Consider the following 20,732-nt stretch of genomic DNA (forward strand, 5'->3'; position numbering starts at 1 on the left):
AGGTGATTCTATCCAATCTGCTCTCCACAGATTAGGCTGTGTTCACAATTCTACATTCTGCATCAAGCTTTCTTTTTTAAACGAGAGCTGATATCTTTTGGGGCTAGTAAACCCCTATCCCTTATAACTGTCTTTTCCAACATATTTACAGTGATGTTTATTTAGCTTCCACACAAGTAAATAAAGAAATTTTTAAAACTGGCAATCGCTTTCAAAATAAAGGTTTGTGATGATTGACATCTGAAACAAACATGTGAATGTTTGCTAGCAAATCTGCAAAAGCAGCAAGGACCTTTTACCGGGCTTTACACATCAAGCGATTCCCCACAAAAGTGCACAAAACATTGTGTGATGGGAAGTTTATCAAAGACTGTTTGGTGGCTGAAATGATGTATACTTCCTTACGTTTACGCCAGGGACAACCAAAAGGCCGGACGTGGCCCACAGACTCTACAGTGCCTATTTGATATAAAAAATGGACTTAGCTTCTGGGTCTCAAGCATCTCTTAAACCTGCATTATTTTAATGACCACCATGGCACAACTTCTCTGACTGCCAAAAAGCATTCCAGTTATATAGGTCTGTGGGAAGATAGCCATTGAATCACTTGTTTTGTTACCTCAGTAAACACATTATGATTTGAAGGGCTAGTCATTTTAAAATACAGTGGAACCCCGACTTACGAATACCCCATTCAACGAAAAATTCAAGTTACGAAGGCACTTAATGGCAATATTTCTGCCCGTATTACGGCAAAATGCCCGGTATATTGTAGGCCTTCTGGGCTCAGCCAATCAGATACTGGCTGAGCCCAGAAGGCCTACAATGCCCACAATGCCTTCCGAATCATATGACAACCCCCTTGGCTTTCGTACTTGCGCTTCGCTGTTCCACTTGAACGACGTATTGTTGTTGCAGTTAGCAATTAGCCTGTCGTTCACTCAAAAGGCGCGATGGGTGCTTCGACTTCTGAAAATTTTCGACTTACGAAAGACCCTCAGGAACGAATTAATTTCGTACGTCAGGGTTCCACTGTATGTCAGTTTTGTAAATTATGGTCAGTATTAGTTTCAGGCAGAATCAGCCAGAAGTCAGTGTGAAGAACAGCCAGTTGTGCAGCAAAAACACAGAATAACTCCAGCTTTGTGTCTTTTTTTCATTCTAGCTGAAGTATGGAAGGTTCCCTTTCCCCTCAATACGGATGTATTATAATTGGTCCAGCCTAGAGTTGATCATGACCAATTGGCTAATCCACCACCTTTCATTGTTTATACCGTTACAAAAACAAACAAACAAACATAAAAATGAAAAATCACCATCAGCCCCCCGGGCAATTGCCCGGTATGCCTGATGGCCAGTCCAGCTATGCGGTCAGCTGGTGGGTAACAGGCATCTCCGAAAACATTAGAGCACTTTTGCAAATATGTGTGTGTGTGTGTGTGTGTGTGTGTGTGGATAATAGCAAACACTGAAATACAGTTTTTGCATGCAGCAATTAATTTTGTTCACTCAAATTTAGCTTTTCTTCGCTCAAAACTTTTTTTGAATTTTTTTTTTTTTTTTTTTACATGCGCTCAGAATAGTGGCACAAAAATAACGCCATAGTCCATGACCCTCCTGTGGACACTCTAATAGGACTGAAAAATCTGGGACTCTCCACCAATTGACCTTAGAACTGAAGAAGCTTCACGGATGAGAGGTGAAACATCTTCAAGAAACTTAAAGATTTCCAGACGCTTTTCTTTCCAAGCTCCTTAGACTACAATGACCTGGATGACTGAGAACCTTCACAAACAATGCAGTTTTAAGATATTCTGCACCAACTTCACTGTTCAGACCTGGCAGTCTGTGTTATTAAAAAACCCCAAAATATGTTTCAAACAATATCCTGCATTAAACTGAAAATTGTCTCAAGGGGTCCAACTTCCCTTTTCCCAAAGATATTCTGTTTTATGTGCAGGCTTCTAAAGATCATTAAGGATGAAAAGACTCAATACTCAGGTTTCTTCTTTAACGGACTTTTAAACTAGCTCTCAACTGGAAAATCTGTGCTCTGTTTGAATGTTTTCCTCCCTCAAATTAAACTTTGGAAACTGGAATTCGGATCAGGCCAGGCTGTGGTTATGTAATAACAACTGTAGTCTGACATTTCCTCGTGTTTGGCAATGTCTTCTGCCAAACGTCTTCTTTACCACCACAGCATCTCCTCTAATGTAAAACAGAGACACACAAAATCACCACAGACATTCAAGTCTTGTTGCTACACACAACTGTCATTAAACTGTGTCTAAGGTGTTTACCATTACACAAGAGAACTGAAGTGGTTGAGGCAGGCACAAAAAAACAGCAAATAGACATTTTTATACTTTTACATAGTAGCTTCAGCGTTTGACCTACTTCATTCCTTCAAATTGTGATGCACTGCAGTGTGAGGAAATATTTCTACAAGCAACAGACGTGCAAATCAGCATGAGCTTACAGTTAGGCCCATATGTATTTGGACACTGACAAAAGTTTTGTTCTTTTACGTTTATGTTTACGTAAACAAATTCCAATTATAGTTATATATTGGACATGGACATAATGTGTAGACTCTCAGCTTTCTTTTGAGGGTATCCACATTCGAATTTATGGTGGCCTCTAGAGACAAAGCACGTACCAACTGCAAAACACGTACAAAACTCAAAAACACTTACAAACTCAAAAACACTTACAAACTTTGAAGCGCATACAAACTGCAAAGCACGACGTACAAATTCCAAAGCACGTACAAGCTCCGAAGCACGCGCAAACTCCAAAACACAACGGAAGTGCTCCAGGACGCAGAATCATTTTCATGGTGATGAGAATCCCTTTCACAACAGTCAACCAAGTGAACAGCACTCTTCAGGAGGTGAAGAAAGAGACTGCATGAAAGTAAATACAGAGATTTCACTGCAAGGTGCAAACCACTGATAAGCCTCAAGAATAGAAAGGCTAAAAAACATCTAAAAAAAGCCAGCACAGTTCTGGAAAAACATATTTTGGACAGATGAAACCAAGATCAACCTCTACTAGAATGATGGCAAGAAAAGTGCATGGAGAAGGTGTGGAACAGCTTATGATGCAAAGCATACAACAGGCAGTGTGATGGTTTGGGCGTGCATGGCTGCCAGTGGCACTGGGACACTAGTATTTATTGATGATGTGACACAGGACAGAAACAGCCGGATGAACTCAGAGACTTACTGTCTGCTCAAATCTGGCTAAATCCAGTCAAATTGATTGGGCGGAGTTTCATAATACAGATGGACAATGACCCAAACCATACAGCCAAAGAGTTTATTAAAGCAAAGAAGTGAGATATACTTGAATGGTCAAATCAGTCCCTGATCTTAACCCAACTTCAAACAGAAAGGCCCACAAACAAACAGCAACTGAAAGCCGCTGCAGTAAAGGCCTGCAGAGCATCAAAAAGGAGGAAACCCAGCATGTGGTGATGTTCATGAGTTCAAGACTTCAGGCTGTCATTGCCAGCAAAGGGTTTTCAACCAAGTATTAGAAATGAACATTTTATTTTCAGTTATGTAATTTGTCCAATTACTTTGAGCCCCTGAAATGAAGGAATAGTGTTAAATTTTTTTAGTTCATCACATTTTTATGCAATCTTTTTGTTAAACCAACTGAATTAAAACTGAAAGTCTGCACTTCAAATGCATCTGATTTGTTTCATTTAAAATTTATTGTAGTAATGTACAGAACCATAATAAGAAAGAAAGAGTTGTCTCTGTCCAAATATTTATGGACCTACATGTACATCGGTTTAAGAAACATATCCATCACAGTGTTAGTCTAAAGATGTTTTCATACGGAATGTATATTCATTTTGTAGTATTTGAGTTCATTTTCAACCTTTTGACACTCTAATGCAGCCTCTGACTTAACAGTAATAGAGACAAGAACATTTTGTCCACTTATTTTAGAATATACTACCAGACTTTTTAGCAGAGGAGCATGGTACTCAGGGAATCCTGAATTTAAATGTAGTGGAGAACTGTAACTTCCACTGGGTTTTAAGAAGCATTTAAAATCACAGTTTGGGGCAAAATCAGCAAACTTTTTAAGGTCCTTTTTTTCTTATTAGATTGGAATGACGATTGTTACGGAAGAAGATTAGGGCCAATGGAAAAAGAAAAAAAAAGTGGGGACATCTTTTTTTCAGAGTTTTGTCTTTAATCCCAGAATTCTGAGGAAAAAGTTGGGAAATCCATCTTACAGCAACCAAAACAGTAACATCAACCCATAAGATCATATTTTATTGCAGAGTAGTTAAATGAAATGCAATATCACAAAATAAAAGCTCAACAATGTAAATATTACACAAAACTCACGTGCTCAATTGAATTTAATAAACAGGTAAATAAAGCAGCCCAATAAGTGAACATCTAAATAAATTAGAATAAACAATTAAGTAAAACCCTGATATAATACAATAAAGCGGCTGTATAAAGACAAAAGCTCTATGTCCAAACAGGCCGATATTTATACTTGAACGAGCCTTAAAAATGCATTTATCAGGTATTTAAATGGTTGCGATTGATTTTCACTCAGGCGATTAGCTCCAAAGTGAGCAAAAAGCTCAGCACCTGTGTGGCGTTTACTGGAACAATGTGAACGTATCCATGGAGAGCGCTGTCGTGACGTAAGCAACAGGTTGAACGGAGCCCCTCGCGGACGCCCAGTGCCCGCACTTCTGTTGTTTCCCTGTCCGGAGCTCGCGCGGCATCATCATCATCAGCGGCACACGCGGAGCCGACTGCGTGCATGTGTGTGAGGCTGCGCTGCTGCACGAGACCACTGCAGCATTCGGCTGGTGCCTCAGAACCCATTTTAAAAACTAAAGGCTCAAAACGAGACGGAGAAAACGGACAGCGGCGGGAAAACTGACGTCCTTCAGGTAGGAAAACCTTAATTTATTTGGGTTTGTTTTTTTTACACCGTCATTGGGATTTTACTGCGTTCTGTCATGTCTGTCATGTCATGTCAGTACTGGTCACACACAGTGAATAACGGTTTTTATGTCACGAGCCGCGTCCGTGTAACAGCGACTTTATGTTCTGGCCAGCTGAACGATGTCGCGGTGATTGAGCACCGCACTAAATAGGCTGCGTGGTTCTTCTGTCTGCATAATCCTTACATTGAAAGAGCGAAGAAGACCAGTCATAATATTTATAATTTAAGGTATCTATGACTGTGTACATCTAAGCTATGTTTTAATGGGTTTTAATTTCCCACCATGGACTGGGTGTTTCTTGTTGGGTAAGTTCTAGTTTTATTAATTAGAGTAAAACTGGGAACAATGTGGGCAAGAGTAGACCTTCATTTGACTTTAAGTTGTACAGATTATGCAGCACACTTTGTATTTCACGAGTTACAGTCACAAAAATGCATTTCTTTAGTGTGTTTTAGTCAATTTATTCACACATGTCCAGCAGAGACTGCAGGCGAGTCTGAACAGTGCTGTCACATATTAGTGGTTACCGTCAGTGTTGATCTTCAGCTGCTTTTCTTCAGTTTGATGGTTGATTTAGTGGCACATGTCGTGATTGATGGCTGTCAGGCTCTCTCATTGCTATCCCATAGTTCAATACAACTCAGTGCAGTGGCAGGTTCCATTTTTTCTTTGAGGACTAATATTTAAAGTTGAAATTAAAGCCTAACAGGTAGAAAAGAAGCTGACTGGTCAAAATAAGTTGTAAAAATCTTTTTTTTTAGGACATGATTTATGCATCGATGATTTGCTATTAGAACACTCTCTGGTTAAAGATTTTCACTTATGACTGCAAATCTTTTAACTGTGACTGCAGATGTGTCATGAGGACATTTTGAAATGTCACAGGATTATTGAAGATTTGTTTCGTCCTGTACCAGCAGCCTGCACTACAAAGCACCTTCAGCATACCCAGGATGTGTTTCAGATATCTCACTCTGACATCAGCAGTCAGGCTAAACAGTCACACGAAGGTAGGTATCAACTCAGGGTTTATCAATCTAGCTGCGAGCGTGTTCACATCAAAGCGGCGGCGTTGGCAGCATCTGACCAATTACAAACATCAGTGAGTACACAGGAAGCGATGCGGCTGATTCATAAAGGTAAACTGGAATATTAGACACATATGAAGAGGTTAAACTCACAATACAGATGAAAGCAACACAGCTGCTGCAGAATAAGCAACAGTGTGAGAGAGGAAATGTTTATTATCAGAGCTGCATGAATGTGTGTGCTTTCAGGGCTTTGGCCAGTATGACTGGAAAGGACTTACCATATTAATAAAGTCTAGCCAATTTGAAGCCGGTAAGGAAATGCAGCAGAACTGCTGATTGTGTAAATTGATACTCATCAGCGTTACGGCTCTGTCATTAACACACAAACAAAACTGAGAGATTACATTAAAATGATGTTTAGATGCGTGTAGGGCAGCTTTATTGTTTCAGCTGCTGCACCAGTGGTGTTAATGGTCTGAGAGCGGGCATATAAATGTTAAATAAAGTGGTTTCTAATAATCAGTTTCTTGTTGATGCTTTTCTCATTGAAGACTTTAGATGATATTGAAAAACTGATGTTGAAAGACTTCAGACCCGCATCCAGCTTCTTCTGGGAATATTGGTGCTATTTTCCAGCGGATTGATCGGTCTGTAGGAGGTGGTTTCGTACCTTCTGGTCTCTTACCCAGAGCGTTATCTGTGGCAGAGTGGGTTAGGTCTGCAGCATAAGTTGCCGTGTTTAACTAGGATCTTAAACCTGAAAAGCCAGGGTTAAACCTGTACTTGCTTCAATAAGCACCTTATCGTACTCCGTGGTCAGGCCTCAGGTGTGTGCACTCTGTGGTTGTTTGTGTATTATATAAAGATTTGTTCTATCATCTCTTATTGCTTTGTGAAAATATAAGAAGCAAAGGGTCGCGTCCTCTTAACACTACTGAAGAGAGAAGTATTAGCCTCTGTTTCTCTCTCAGGCGTCTGCAGGTTGATGTGAGGATCCTGCCTGAAGCCATCTCATACTCGGAGTGTCTGGGGAGTAAAATTGGCCTCCATCAATGCTCATCCCACTCTGACCTTTCAGCTTCATATTTCTGTACGGGTTTGTGCTGTTTTATCGCAGATTTTTCTTTTAAGCAGCATACCAAGCTTTAATACTGAAATTTTAAGCAGTTTTCCAGTTATACAGTTGGAATTAGAAGTTCCCCCTGTGCATTGTGTTTTATGAGGTAATGTGGTGCTTGCTGCAGTGTTATTACTGTAATTTTCAGTACACTTTAATCAGATGGGTTTTATTACAGCTGATGAATATTCCCACAGCATAGCAGTAAAAACAATTAAAACATTGTGATATCTTTTTCTCACTGAAGGTGTTCAGTGGACGTGGTGATCATTCTCTCAGCAAAATGTGTAACAGATACGATGGTCCGTGTTTTTTAATATGACACTAACACTGCTGGAGCTGTGGACCAGCACAGCTCTTAACCTTTTTAAAATAAATCTACTTTTTTTCCATCTTATATTCGTGTTTTATCAAAGTTCAACACACATTTACCGTTGCCCATCCAAACATTCATCAGGAATTGTTGAATTTCTGTCTTTGACAGATGCACCAATGAGTGCTCTACATGCGCTTTCATACACGCATTAAACAAACTGGGCTTCCTGTACAGATCGGTGAGTGGATTGGATCTTTCTATAACAGGAAGATGTAAATGTGAGGTGGAAGATGGAGGGTGCTGTAGTAGGGCTGGGCCATATCATACCGTTCACAGTAATACCGCTATAATGTTGGGCAACGATAAGAAAATTAAATATCGTGATAGAATATGAGTAAAACACGCATGCGCAGTGCCTTTTGTTTTCATACGCACATGGCGGCAAAAGCATGGCGGCGATGGAGAATGAGAAGGGAGAAAGCGGATCGTTGAATGAAACGGATGAACCAGAACTGGTTTGTAAAAATGCTGCAGCTTCAGTGGTGTGGTCCGTCAGATACACAACAAAGCACTATTTTTGGTAGAGCATGCTAGCGGGCCGTCGTTATTACCGTGTTTTTTTGGAAAATACGGCACACTTAAAATCAATCCTTTGATTTTTCTGAAAATCGACAGAGCCCCTTATAATCCCGTGTGCCTTATGTATGAATTCTGGTTGTGTTTACTGACCTCCAAACGATTTTATGTGGTACAAATCTGTCAAATGTTTCAGTACGACTTTGCAAAGCTACGAAGCCGCACCGCTCAATGGATTGTCGGAGCATTACGGCTATCGTAGGCAGGAGCCTCGCGGAGTGATACGTACTGTGCTTCAACATAATGTTACCGTATCGTGTGTGTATAACCTCTCTTTAAGTTTTGTGGATATTATACATGGTTATGCTGAGGATATGTCGGCCAGTTTCCGCTGGAAATGCCTTTTGGTTAAACTGTCAGCGAGGAATTTGCATTTTCACTGTTAAATGTTTATATAACTTTAATGCACATAAAAAACAGCTGCTTGTTAAGTGGAAATACATTGATGTTTTGGGGTTTTTTTGCACTAATAAAGTTGTGGAGTTGTAAAGTGTTTTGTCTAGTGTCAATTATATCATCAGTTATATTGTTATCGCAAATTTTCAAATGTATATCGTGATAAATATTTTTGGTCATATCGCCCTGCTCTATCCTGCAGTATTTTGATGTAGAAGATGATAATCTGCAGGCACTCAACCCAGAGTGTGTGTTTAACCACACTCTGGCAAGCATGCAGGTACTAACATCCAAAAAAGAAAGCTTAATGATGACATTAATGTTATTCAAAATATTTGCTCTAGAATAATTTCTGCAATTTTAACCACAAATTTTTGACTGTTAAGCTTTGACAGCAGAAGCCTGATGGTTGTAGCTGTTGCTGTTGAGCTGTGCTGTGATGGTGTTTGGACAATGAGTGAACAGCTGATTGTGCTGGATACAGAGGGCTGCTTTGTCTTAGCTGTACAGTCTCTCCTGCTCACTCATCTGCTGAGCTACAGTGTCTTCTTTTTCTGTGTGGCACACACAGAGGCTTTAAAGATTGATATACTGTATTTGTGCAGCTTTACTGTTGACATTTTGGTTTTTTGGTGCTTATTTTAGTATGTTTAGTATGTTTTTGTTTTAATTTGCTATGTACTAGTTAAAAACAAAACTGGCAAAAGTATACAAAAGAAATGGAAACATTTATATGAAATCTGGCAGATTAACAAGAAAAACACATTTATGAAAATGGAAAATTACACAAAAAAACCTGACATTTACAAGCCAACTTGCAAATTTACAAGGAAATTTACAGAGTTGAGAAAACATGACGAATATATGAGAGGAAAAAAAATGTTGTCTTGTAAAATTGCCAGTTTTTCTCCTAAATTTCCATTTGAGGGCTTTACTCTTTTTTTTTTTTTTTCTCCATTTTTAGCCCCTTGAATTCTTTTCCTTAAATTTCCCTAATATAACATTGTAAAATTTTTAACTTTACATAAAATAAATATTACATTAAAAAATCACCTGAGTTATAGGGGTGAGCCTCAAAACCATGTCATGGTATTTCAAAAGAGTTTATGATAATGATATTTCTGATGGTATATAAAAAAAATTTAATGATGTTTTATGGATGCTCGCGGGCAGTAGCATGTGTAAGCGTACGAAAAGCATTTTCCTTCTTTTCCGATGAGCTACTGTCACTGATGACACACTTCCTAATTTGAGGTGTGAATCGAGGTGCCAGCAGCAGCGCTGTAGTGCAGTAGTATTGACACAGCATTATATCCAGTAACACAGCATAAGTCAAATGTAAGCACAAAAGCAGCCTAGTTGGTGTTTTCCCAGGAACATTTCTGTATAAAAGAACTCCTTTAAACGCTTCAGTTCAACAATAACAAAACTATGTTCACTTTGTAACACTTCAGGAGTTGCACAACACTGTCACATAATAAAATCTGGGATGTCGTGTCTTGGGTTGAGCTTTTTAATCAGCTGCTTAGAGCCCTGCTTTTCCACCACGTGACCACATTGGTAATTTGCACAGTTTGGTCCTCCTGTTATATGAAGTGCACTTAGCAAAGCTCAGTGGACTTATGTGTTACCCTTCGGGTCACACATCGCCAGCTGCTTGTATCTCCTCCATCGTCGTCTGGCTTTAGTCTGTGTTGTGCTTTTTCATCCCCAAGTGGTGAAACAGCAGAAACTGTTTTCTTACATTTTTTTTTTTTTTTTTTTTTTTTTAATCAATTTGTAGGTGCTGAATTGTCATTAGAGGCTCATGCGGCCCTTGCTGTCAGACATACTTGGGCTTGTCTTGTTGTGCGCACTTTGGAACATGAATACATGCCATTGCTATAGCAACAATATTTTATTAAGTCAGTGTTATCGCAGAAGATATCATGGAAGGGCACAGCCCTACTAAAGCACCAACTGCTGTACAGAGACATAAAACAGCCTTTTTCTTTCACATATTTGAAGTGTCAGTCACAGGCTGCGTGAGAGAAATCAGGAAGGAAGGAAATGAAAATCTAGAAAGAACAAGATGTGCAGATGTCTCTATCAGGAACATGTTGACATTCGCCTCCACACTGTCTGCACATTTAGTCGCAATGTTTTTCCTCCACCTCCACCTTTTCCTCCTCCTCCTCCAGTCTTGTGTGTTTTGCTGCATCATGTTTTACAGATGAAGTCACTCTGTACAGGCAGCCTTCAGCTCTGTGATTGCATTTTTCATCCCCAGCAGGCCTCTCTTCGACTTTACCCCCAGTCTTGGACCACTTGCAGTCAGCTCTACTGCTGGGTGTCTCCAGCAAAAAGAGCTGTGCATTGGGACTGCTGTAACGCATTTGTTTTCTCTTAGCCTGTGTCATTAAACAGGAACAACAAAAAGAAGACACGATTTCCTTGTTTGTCTTTTGTGAAACACTTTTTTTTAAATCTATTAAATATTCTTTTATTGCCAATATTTGAACTAATGGCAGTAGTTTAAACATTTAGTCTCTTGGGTGTCTCTAGCAGCTGTCAACTGATTTATATGTCAGAAACTTAAATTGTATTTCCTTATGCCTGCATGTGAATGCTTTAGCTCAGTGAGTAAAGTTGTTAGCGTAGAAATGAAGTCTACAAATCACTACGTTAACAAATGACTAGCCCCCAGCACAGCTGTTTGGACAGCCAGATGCTACATATGGTACCAAGATATTTGTCAGTGTTTGTGGGTAATCTGACATTAGCCAGGAGAAAGTGAGGTTTGTCTAATGAAACCTGTCTGAGAAAACAGGAGTTTGACCTGGCTAATAATTAGTTTCATGTTACATTACTCACACGAATACAGCTGCACTGAAAACCCACAAATATGTGCCCCTATCTGCAAACAAGACGAGGACGACAAACAGAAATGTTACAATAACATTTTCAGAAGCTATTATGACGTTTTGCAATTTTTCCCACTGCCTTTGAAGAGAATCACTAAGCTTGTCTTCCATTTCCGATGGTCAGCAGCATCACAAAAATCCCAGCTTTTGTAACTAAAGTAACAAATAAAAAATCCAAATATAGTCTGACAAAACTTCAACTCGTGCAAAAACACATTTCGTGTTGTCACTTCGGTATCTGAGTTTGCATGACCGGAATGGAAACGCAGGTCATCCATCCATCCATTCGCTTCCGCTTGTCCTTTTCAGGGTCGCGGGGGCGCTGGAGCCTATCCCAGCTGTCATAGGGCGAGAGGCGGGGTACACCCTGGACAGGTCGCCAGTCTGTCGCAGGGCCAACACACAGGGACAGACAACCATTCGCGCTCACATTCACTCGCACATTCACACCTAGTGACAATTTGGATTATCCAATTAACCTATCCCCACAAGCTGCATGTCTTTGGACGGTGGGAGGAAGCCGGAGTACCCGGAGAGAACCCACGCAAGCACGGGGAGAACATGCAAACTCCACACAGAAAGACCCCGGCCTGATGTTGGAATTGAACTCAGGACCTTCTTGCTGTGCGGCAACAGTGCTAACCACCGTGCCACCGTGCTGCCCGGAAACGCAGGTTCCAAAAGTAAATACACAGCCTTTACTTGCAAGAATACAAAAGTTCATAGAAGAAGGCAGCTAAATACATTTCAGGCAGAGAGCACACAAGAAGACAAACAAACTTTGACAAAGACTAAAGGGAAGAACATGGCTGTAAATACACAAACACAAGGTAATCAAAAGGTCGCACACAGGAGAACACAGCTCAAACTAATAATACATTAACTTCTGGGAACTAAAATTAATAGAAAAGCACAAGAGACCAAATAAAACAGGAACTAAAGTAACAGGGGTGCAGGAAATTGTCACGGTCCTGGGCCGGTGACCCAGTGTTTTGAGTTTCTTGTGTCTGAGTTTTTGTATTATGCTCTTAGTTCTTTGTTGCCCCAGTTTATTCTATAGTCTAGCGTCTTGGTTTGGCTTTCTTGTATTCTGTTTAGTTTTCTGAGTATTTAGTAGCTGCCCTCTGTGTCTCTTTGTTGTTGTTCTGTTTCTTAGTTGCTCTGTCTCCCCTAGTCAAGTCTGCGTCTGTGCTACTTCCTGTTTTACTTTGAAGGTCTGTGTCTCATGTGAGTGTATCCTACTTTGCTTCCTTGTCTCGTCAGTTCTGATTTCCCCCAGCTGTGCTCTCCTTCTGTGTCTCATTAGGGCCCGAGCACCGAGAGTGCGAAGGCCCTATTGTATCTGCTCCGTTTCTTATTAGGGCCCGAGCACTGACAGTGCGAAGGCCCTATTGTAATTGCTCTGTTTATTATTATTATTAGGGCCCGAGCACTGACAGTGCGAAGGCCCTATTGTAATTGCTCTGTTTATTAGGGCCCGAGCACCGAGAGTGCGAAGGCCCTATTGTATCTGCTCCGTTTCTTATTATTATTATTATTATTAGGGCCCGAGCACCGAGAGTGCGAAGGCCCTATTGTATCTGCTCCGTTTCTTATTATTATTAGGGCCCGAGCACTGAGAGTGCGAAGGCCCTATTGTATCTGCTCCGTTTCTTATTATTATTATTAGGGCCCGAGCACCGACAGTGCGAAGGCCCTATTGTATCTGCTCCGTTTCTTATTATTATTATTATTATTATTAGGGCCCGAGCACCGAGAGTGCGAAGGCCCTATTGTATCTGCTCCGTTTCTTATTATTAGGGCCCGAGCACCGAGAGTGCGAAGGCCCTATTGTATCTGCTCCGTTTCTTATTATTATTATTATTATTAGGGCCCGAGCACTGAGAGTGCGAAGGCCCTATTGTAATTGCTCTGTTTCTTATTATTATTATTATTATTTCGGCAAATGAATTGGCCTTTTGAGGACCTAAACATGCTCTAAAACTCATGAAATTTTGCACACGCGTCAGGTCTGGTGAAAATTTACGTATTTTAATGTTCTCAGACATGACCAGGGAAAATTAGCTCAGTAGCGCCACCTAGAAAAATGAAAAACGCGAGCCCCCGGTATGAGTATGACCTACATGTATGAAATTTGGCACACATATGTATCATGCCAAGACGAACAAAAAAGTCTGTGGGCCCATTGACGCAAACCCAACAGGAAGTCCGCCATTTGGAAGAGAAGGTGACATTTTGGCTCTAATTTTGCCATTTCCATGCCTCGAACTTTTGCGAACTCCTCCTTGGGGTTTGATTTCATAACCTTCATATTTGGTCAGTGTCAACTACACCCTTGTGCCATGTTAAATTGCGGAGCTTTTGAGTTTTCACAATACTATGAGGCCGTGGCGCCATGGCGAATTTCGATGACTCGCCATGAAAATCTTATTGCCTCTCATTTTGTCATACATTTTCTGACCTTGACCAAAGTGAACACATATGATAAGGCTCCACCCCTGAACATATTTCAACTGCCATATTTGACACCAGGGACAGCGCCACCTAGTGGGAACAGGAAATGTCATGTTTTACACTTTGGGGTACAGTATTGCGATGGGTGACATCTGCAGCCTCAAATTTCTCCAGGAAAGCCTTAAGGAGTTGGTCTTGGGTTACAGTGAAAACTGTGACTTTTCACGAAAGGGTGTGACCCCAGCAGCATGGCGAACTTTGATGTCACGCCATGAAGAAACAAATTAGTATAACTCAATGAAATCCAGTCTGATCAGTACCAGACTTTACAGGCATGATGTCAGACCCGCCCTGAACAGATTGATGTGCCCATTGTCGGAAATACGGACAGCGCCACCTAGTGGCAACAGGAAATGTCATGGCTTTAATTTTGTTGTACTGATTTTCACAGGTTCATCGTGGCCACCTCAAAAGCGGTGAATATCAACATCAGTCCCTCGTGATGCTTCAGTGCAAAAATTGTGACTTTAAACTGAACGGCGCACCCTGGTGGTAACGCGGTTCACCATGAAAGATGAAGTGGCTTTTGAGGGGCTTGGAAAGTTTATAGAGGCTTGAAATTTGGCACACACCTCCAAATGGATGAACGCTTTGTTGGCATGTGATCATTTTCATTGAATAGCGCGAAATGGCTCCACAGCGCCCCCTACAATATTTCAAAACATCAGCCCCTGCTCTGTGTTTCATCTATGAGTCTGACACTTGGTAAGCTTGTGTAAGATATCAAGATGTACAAAAAAGTCTCTTGGAGCAATATCCCAAATCCAACAGGAAGTCAGCCATTTTAAAATTAATGTGTAATTTTGATGACATTTTCCCCCCTTTTCAGGCCTCATACTTTGACGAACTCCTCCAAGGGATTTCATCATATTGAAGCATTCTTCAGTGTGTAGAATCTAAAGACCTTTGTGATGTTAAATTGCGAAGCTTTTTCCGTTCAGGGAAACGGGGTGGTCATGGCGGCACGTAGAGTTTCAATCACTCGCAAAAAGCAGTAATCTGCTGTCACTAAAAAACACAATGTCCAATCTCTCCCAAAGGTCGCAGGTGTGATGAGACTCGAGCTTGGAAATGTTTGTTATGCTATTTGTCAATAATGGTTAGAGCGCCACCTAGTGGCATGACTATAATCCTGGTTGAATAAGATGAAATGTTAGCTGGTGATTAAAAGCATGAAATCCATCAATGTGACATCACATCGGACGTGCCGGTTTGAGGTGTTGGCAGTGGCTCGACGTGCCGGGGGTGCGAGGGCCCTCATAACGCTGCTTGCAGCTTTAATTATTATTATTATTATTATTATTATTCACCCCAAACAAGGGCCTTTTTGAGGGCCTAAACATGCTCAAAAACTCATGAAATTTTACACACATGCCAGGTCTGGTGAAAAATTTTGTATTTTAATGGTTTTACATATGAGCACTGGGAAATGGCTCTACAGCGCCACCTATGCCTTGTTAAATGCAGCCCTACGACCACATGGTTTGAGCTACATGTATGAAATTTGGCACACATGTGTATCATGCCAAGACGAACAAAAAAGTCTGTGGGCCCATTGACGCAAACCCAACAGGAAGTCCGCCATTTGGAAGAGAAGGTGACATTTTGGCTCTAATTTTGCCATTTCCATGCCTCGAACTTTTGCGAACTCCTCCTTGGGGTTTCATTTCATAACCTTCAAATTTGGACAGTGTCAACTACACCCTTGTGCCATGTTAAATTGCGGAGCTTTTGAGTTTTCACAATACTATGAGGCCGTGGCGCCATGGCGAATTTCGATGACTCGCCATGAAAATCTTATTGCCTCTCATTTTGTCATACATTTTCTGACCTTGACCAAAGTGAACACATATGATAAGGCTCCACCCCTGAACATATTTCAACTGCCATATTTGACATGAAGGACAGCGCCACCTAGTGGGAACAGGAAATGTCATGTTTTACACTTTGGGGTACAGTATAGTGATGGGTGACATCTGCAGCCTCAAATTTCTCCAGAAAACCCTTAAGGAGTTGGTCTTGGGTTACAGTGAAAACTGTGAGTTTTCGCGAAAGGGTGTGACCCCAGCAGCATGGCGAACTTTGATGTCACGCCATGAAGAAACAAATTAGTATAACTCAATGAAATCCAGTCTGATCAGTACCAGACTTTACAGGCATGATGTCAGACCCGCCCTGAACAGATTGATGTGCCCATTGTCGGAAATACGGACAGCGCCACCTAGTGGCAACAGGAAATGTCATGGCTTTAACTTTGTTGTACTGATTTTCACAGGTTGATCGTGGCCACCTCAAAAGTGGTGAATATCACCATCAGTCCCTCGTGATGCTTCAGTGCAAAAATTGTGACTTTAAACTGAACGGCGCACCCTGGTGGCAACGCGGTTCATCATGAAAGATGAAGTGGCTTTTGAGGGACTTGGAAAGTTTATAGAGGCTTTAAATTTGGCACACACCTCCAAATGGATGAAGGCATTGTTGTTATGTAACCATTTTCCTTGAATAGCGCAAAATGGCTCCACAGCGCCCCCTACAATATTTCAAAACATCAGCCCCTGCTCTGTGTTTCATCTATGAGTCTGACACTTGGTAAGCTTGTGTAAGATATCAAGATGTACAAAAAAGTCTCTTGGAGCAATATCCCAAATCCAACAGGAAGTCAGCCATTTTAAAATTAATGTGTAATTTTGATGACATTTTCCCCCCTTTTCAGGCCTCATACTTTGACGAACTCCTCCAAGGGATTTCATCATATTGAACCATTCTTCAGTGTGTAGAATCTAAAGACCTTTGTGATGTTAAATTGCGAAGCTTTTTCCGTTCAAGGAAACGGGGTGGTCATGGCGGCACGTAGAGTTTCAATCACTCGCAAAAAGCAGTAATCTGCTGTCACTAAAAAACACAATGTCCAATCTCTCCCAAAGGTCGCAGGTGTGATGAGACTCGAGCTTGGAAATGTTTGTTATGCTATTTGTCAATAATGGTTAGAGCGCCACCTAGTGGCATGACTATAATCCTGGTTGAATAAGATGAAATGTTAGCTGGTGATTAAAAGCATGAAATCCATCAATGTGACATCACATCGGACGTGCCGGTTTGAGGTGTTGGCAGTGGCTCGACGTGCCGGGGGTGCGAGGGCCCTCATAACGCTGCTTGCAGCTTTAATTAGGGCCCGAGCACCGAGAGTGCGAAGGCCCTATTGTATCTGCTCCGTTTCTTATTATTATTATTATTATTATTATTATTATTCAGGCGAAACAAGGGCCTTTTTGAGGGCCTAAACATGCTCAAAAACTCATGAAATTTTGCACACATGCCAGGTCTGGTGAAAAATTTTGTATTTTAATGGTTTTACATATGAGCACTGGGAAATGGCTCTACAGCGCCACCTATGCCTTGTTAAATGCAGCCCTACGACCACATCGTTTGAGCTACATGTATGAAATTTGGCACACATATGTATCATGCCAAGACGAACAAAAAAGTCTGTGGGCCCATTGACGCAAACCCAACAGGAAGTCCGCCATTTGGAAGAGAAGGTGACATTTTGGCTCAAATTTTGCCATTTCCATGCCTCGAACTTTTGCGAACTCCTCCTTGGGGTTTGATTTCATAACCTTCATATTTGGTCAGTGTCAACTACACCCTTGTGCCATGTTAAATTGCGGAGCTTTTGAGTTTTCACAATACTATGAGGCCGTGGCGCCATGGCGAATTTCGATGACTCGCCATGAAAATCTTATTGCCTCTCATTTTGTCATACATTTTCTGACCTTGACCAAAGTGAACACATATGATAAGGCTCCACCCCTGAACATATTTCAACTGCCATATTTGACACCAGGTACAGCGCCACCTAGTGGGAACAGGAAATGTCATGTTTTACACTTTGGGGTACAGTATTGTGATGGGTGACATCTGCAGCCTCAAAGTCCTCCAGGAAAGCCTTAAGGAGTTGGTCTTGGGTTACAGTGAAAACTGTGACTTTTCACGAAAGGGTGTGACCCCAGCAGCATGGCGAACTTTGATGTCACGCCATGAAGAAACAAATTAGTATAACTCAATGAAATCCAGTCTGATCAGTACCAGACTTTACAGGCATGATGTCAGACCCGCCCTGAACAGATTGATGTGCCCATTGTCGGAAATACGGACAGCGCCACCTAGTGGCAACAGGAAATGTCATGGCTTTAATTTTGTTGTACTGATTTTCACAGGTTCATCTTGGCCACCTCAAAAGCGGTGAATATCACCATCAGTCCCTCGTGATGCTTCAGTGCAAAAATTGTGACTTTAAACTGAACGGCGCACCCTGGTGGCAACGCTGTTCAACATGAAAGATGAAGTGGCTTTTGAGGGTCTTGGCAAGTTTATAGAGGCTTGAAATTTGGCACACACCTCCAAATGGATGAACGCTTTGTTGGGATGTGATCATTTTCATTGAATAGCGCGAAATTGCTCCACAGCGCCCCCTACAATATTTCAAAATCACAGCCCCTGCTCTGTGTTTCATCTATGAGTCTGAAACCTGGTAAGCTTATGGAAAATATCAAGATGTACAAAAAAGTCTCTTGGAGCAATATCCCAAATCCAACAGGAAGTCAGCCATTTTAAAATGAATGTGCAATTTTGGCGACATTTTCCCCTCTTTTCAGGCTTCATACTTTGACGAACTCCTCCAAGGGATTTCATCATATTGAACCATTCTCCAGTGTGTGCAATCTAAAAACCTTTGTGATGTTAAATTGCGAAGCTTTTTCCGTTCAGGGAAACGGGGTGGTCATGGCGGCACGTAGAGTTTCAATCACTCGCAAAAAGCAGTAATCTGCTGTCACTAAAAAACACAATGTCCAATCTCTCCCAAAGGTCGCAGGTGTGATGAGACTCGAGCTTGGAAATGTTTGTTATGCTATTTGTCAATAATGGTTAGAGCGCCACCTAGTGGCATGACTATAATCCTGGTTGAATAAGATGAAATGTTAGCTGGTGATTAAAAGCATGAAATCCATCAATGTGACATCACATCGGACGTGCCGGTTTGAGGTGTTGGCAGTGGCTCGACGTGCCGGGGGTGCGAGGGCCCTCATAACGCTGCTTGCAGCTTTAATTATTAGGGCCCGAGCACCGAGAGTGCGAAGGCCCTATTGTATCTGCTCCGTTTCTTATTATTATTATTATTATTATTATTATTATTCAGGCGAAACAAGGGCCTTTTTGAGGGCCTAAACATGCTCAAAAACTCATGAAATTTTGCACACATGCCAGGTCTGGTGAAAAATTTTGTATTTTAATGGTTTTACATATGAGCACTGGGAAATGGCTCTAGAGCGCCACCTATGCCTTGTTAAATGCAGCCCTACGACCACATGGTTTGAGCTACATGTATGAAATTTGGCACACATGTGTATCATGCCAAGACGAACAAAAAAGTCTGTGGGCCCATTGACGCAAACCCAACAGGAAGTCCGCCATTTGGAAGAGAAGGTGACATTTTGGCTCTAATTTTGCCATTTCCATGCCTCGAACTTTTGCGAACTCCTCCTTGGGGTTTCATTTCATAACCTTCAAATTTGGACAGTGTCAACTACACACCTGGGCCATGTTAAATTGCGGAGCTTTTGAGTTTTCACAATACTATGAGGCCGTGGCGCCATGGCGAATTTCGATGACTCGCCATGAAAATCTTATTGCCTCTCATTTTGTCATACATTTTCTGACCTTGACCAAAGTGAACACATATGATAAGGCTCCACCCCTGAACATATTTCAACTGCCATATTTGACACCAGGGACAGCGCCACCTAGTGGGAACAGGAAATGTCATGTTTTACACTTTGGGGTACAGTATAGTGATGGGTGACACCTGCAGCCTCAAATTTCTCCAGGAAAGCCTTAAGGAGTTGGTCTTGGGTTACAGTGAAAACTGTGACTTTTCGCAAAAGGGTGTGACCCCAGCAGCATGGCGAACTTTGATGTCACGCCATGAAGAAACAAATTAGTATAACTCAATGAAATCCAGTCTGATCAGTACCAGACTTTACAGGCATGATGTCAGACCCGCCCTGAACAGATTGACGTGCCCATTGTCGGAAATACGGACAGCGCCACCTAGTGGCCACAGGAAATGTCATGGCTTTAATTTTGTTGTACTGATTTTCACAGGTTCATCGTGGCCACCTCAAAAGCGGTGAATATCACCATTAGTCCCTCGTGATGCTTCAGTGCAAAAATTGTGACTTTACACTGAACGGCGCACCCTGGTGGCAATGCGGTACAACATGAAAGATGAAGTGGCTTTTGAGGGGCTTGGAAAGTTTATAGAGGCTTGAAATTTGGTACACACCTCCAAATGGATGTAGGCTTTGTTGTCATGTGATCATTTTCATTGAATAGCTCGAAATTGCTCCACAGCGCCCCCTACAAAATTTCAAAACAACAGCCCCTGCTCTGTGTTTCATCTATGAGTCTGAAACCTGGTAAGCTTATGGAAAATATCAAGATGTACAAAAAAGTCTCTTGGAGCAATATCCCAAATCCAACAGGAAGTCAGCCATTTTAAAATTAATGTGTAATTTTGGCGACATTTTCCCCTCTTTTCAGGCTTCATACTTTGACGAACTCCTCCAAGGGATTTCATCATATTGAACCATTCTCCAGTGTGTGGAATCTAAAGACCTTTGTGATGTTAAATTGCGAAGCTTTTTACGTTCAAGGAAACGGGGTGGTCATGGCGGCACGTGGAGTTTCAATCACTGGCCAAAAAGCAGTAATATGCTGTCACTCAAAGACACAAAGTCCAATCTCTCCCAAAGGTCGCAGGCGTGAT

At 41.5% G+C, this 20,732-nt stretch overlaps 1 protein-coding gene across 2 annotated transcripts in view; it reads left to right on the forward strand.

Annotated features, from left to right (window-relative positions):
* The first annotated feature begins 4,634 nt into the window (after positions 1–4,634).
* Positions 4,635–20,732, forward strand: part of LOC101483676 (glycerophosphodiester phosphodiesterase domain-containing protein 5) — an 83,340-nt gene continuing 67,242 nt past the window's right edge. For both annotated transcript variants that reach the window (XM_076873453.1, XM_076873452.1), the window contains exon 1: positions 4,635–4,936. The gene's annotated coding sequence lies outside the window, so the exon portion shown is untranslated. The remainder of the gene's footprint in view (positions 4,937–20,732) is intronic.

Source organism: Maylandia zebra, linkage group LG14 (genome assembly GCF_041146795.1).
Source record: "Maylandia zebra isolate NMK-2024a linkage group LG14, Mzebra_GT3a, whole genome shotgun sequence".
In the NCBI taxonomy this organism is placed as follows: domain Eukaryota; kingdom Metazoa; phylum Chordata; class Actinopteri; order Cichliformes; family Cichlidae; genus Maylandia; species Maylandia zebra.